Raw genomic sequence first — 2684 nt, forward strand, 5'->3', positions numbered from 1 at the left:
AAGCATATGATCGATACGTCAGGAGATTTCCTGTATCCCACTTCTGATATTACAGTTTGTTTCTCACAAGTAGTTTTATTGTAGGACAAAAAAAATTAATAGAATAATATTGGAATTAATAGAACTTTCTAAATTTATTACAGTGAAATTTTACTCTAAAGATTGAGCCAGTCTTGAAAAAGAGTGACTCAATTTTTAATCTTTAAAAGTAAAATTTTGCTCTTTATAGTTCAAAAATTTTTAAGAGAAGAGAAACGTAATCTATCATTTAATTTTGACAACTTAATTACTAATATTATGTTTTCCCCCGCAAAAAACAGACCAATAACGTTAAAGTGTTCTATTTTTTACGGATAAGTATCTATATTTATTATCGTTGTAAAACGAGATAAAGATGGACACGTTATTTATTCTTTAGAATTAAATTCTCTAGACGTGGTTTTAAAAACGCGACGTATTTCTTCTGGTAGAAAAACGGAGGTATTTTTGCCTTTATTATTTCTGATGAATAAATTCACAAAACATGCAGTCCAGATACACACACAGAAAGTATGAATGAGTACCCTCTTACGTTAATGTTTGGTGCTGGCTTTGTTGCACATCGCCATTTATGCGCAATTATCGCGCGCAGAACTAAGTGGGAGATTTGTTGATTGCGAGAATATTGCATCGAACTAATTGTCCCAAATGGAACCAAACAGGGATAACGCAAACGAGGAAATACCACATTGGGTGGTATTCTTCCACGTTGCTGAAGAAAATGCACTCCTCGTTTGTGAAAGATCCATTTATGCGGCGTTCGCGCAGTTGATTAACTCAAGATATACGTATATCTTCGTGTTCAATATACTGCATACGACTGATAAGAATTGAATTCTCGGGCCGATGTTAACATCGCGGGCTTCCGCCACATACTCTGTTGTACGCCACGACACACGCAGGTCAGCACGGTTTTGTATAGCCAGCCGTTCCCTCCGTAGACCCACGATTGCCCCAACGAGAGACCATTGACTATAAAGGATACGTCAAACTAGACTAGAGGAAAATCACGGTGTGTAATTAAAATTCTAAAATTAATTTGCTAAAATTAGTTTCTTGTCCAAGCGCGATAACGACAAAGTTTCTTTGTCGATTTTTTCCTTCCTCTTTTATTTGTTCTCTTTTTCTTTTCAATGTAAATTGTCTTGTTACGGAAAGTGTAATAAAGTATATCTTAAAGAGACTAAATTTCGTGTTTTATCGTTCTTCCGTTTTATCAGACGAACTAGGCATTCTCGTGAGATTAAAGATTAAATTTTTTGAGCTATCAGTAATTGAGCTGCTGCAATCTTGTAATATGTAATCGATATTACACTTCCATTGTATATTTTTTTTAAATAATAAGGAGTAGGCATGGTTTAAAAAAAAGCGCATATGCGACATTGCGTGGAAAAAGCGCATCGCGAACATAAATAACATGTTGATAAAGAGATAGTTGATAACATTGAATTAAATATAATAAATTTTCACATATTTTTATAAAAAAACACGCACATTTGAAAAATTTCGACATACTTGATTTATTTTCATAATATAATGTCGCATTAAACTTTAATGTTATTTTAACTTCAAAATAACATTTAAAACGTAGTTACCATGTTATCAATATGTATGCTTATGAATTCTTCATATTGATTGCGTTCAGCAGAGAAAGCAACTTTGCAATTGTAAAATTCTTTGATGTGATTGGTTTCTCTCTTAGTTCTTCACTCACACATTCTAAATGTATAAATCAATCATATTAAAAAATCGTACTATTGTATGTACAAAGCTGCTTTTTCTGTGGAACGCAATCATTGTATATTCTCTTCCTGTTTTGTGTATTCTTTTAATCGATTTTAACGTATAAATCCTTACATCAACGACATTTTTAACTTTAGATTATCTATAATTCATGTCACTATTTAAATTAGAATTCTATTTGTAATTTTATGTGATACGAACGACATGTGGATAGTTAGAATACATGCGTATGTAAAATATATGCTAAAATACACAGATCAAAGTACATGACGTATAAAATTACAAAATGTAGAATTGTATTTTAAAATTTGAAACGTGAATTACAGCTCGTCTATGGCGATGAGCCTTATTATTAAAAAACTGACGCAACTTAACATACTTATTATTAAGATTAATTTGCACACTTATTTTTATTTTGTGCTATTTTCTGACACTTTTGATTCAACATGGATGGATACTTTATAAAGAAATGGAAGATATTAAGAAGTGAAGCGAAAATAATCGACGGTTAATGCTTCTCTAGTAGGACAATTTGCGATACATTGATTAAACATTAGTATGCATTGCCCAAGGTACACATCGAGTCAAGAGATCGAAAGTCAAAACTTTATTTTAATATCATGAAAGTTAAAATGATTTTTGGTTACAAAATTTATTGACTGTTTATTGACGTTAAGAATTAAAATAAAATTATTTTGATTTTTTTATACTGCTTTTTATATATTTAGGGATATATTGAGCAAATGTTGCATTAATGAAACAATTATTAGAATTCTTGATAAATAAATAAAAATATAATGTAAGGATATATATACAGGACTTTATACCTAATTGAATTATAACGTATGCAATCAATTATTTTCTCATAGTAAAAAACTAGTTTAACGACTCTGATTCATCCT

The 2684-nt window shown here is 30.6% G+C and overlaps 1 protein-coding gene across 1 annotated transcript in view; it reads left to right on the forward strand.

Moving 5' to 3' along the window:
• Positions 1 to 515: 515 nt before the first annotated feature.
• Positions 516 to 2684, forward strand: part of LOC108753221 (facilitated trehalose transporter Tret1) — a 13935-nt gene continuing 11766 nt past the window's right edge. The window contains exon 1 of the mRNA XM_018494634.1: positions 516 to 1051. The gene's annotated coding sequence lies outside the window, so the exon portion shown is untranslated. The remainder of the gene's footprint in view (positions 1052 to 2684) is intronic.

This window comes from Trachymyrmex septentrionalis, unplaced genomic scaffold (assembly GCF_001594115.1).
Source record: "Trachymyrmex septentrionalis isolate Tsep2-gDNA-1 unplaced genomic scaffold, Tsep1.0 scaffold66, whole genome shotgun sequence".
Lineage (NCBI taxonomy): Eukaryota > Metazoa > Arthropoda > Insecta > Hymenoptera > Formicidae > Trachymyrmex > Trachymyrmex septentrionalis.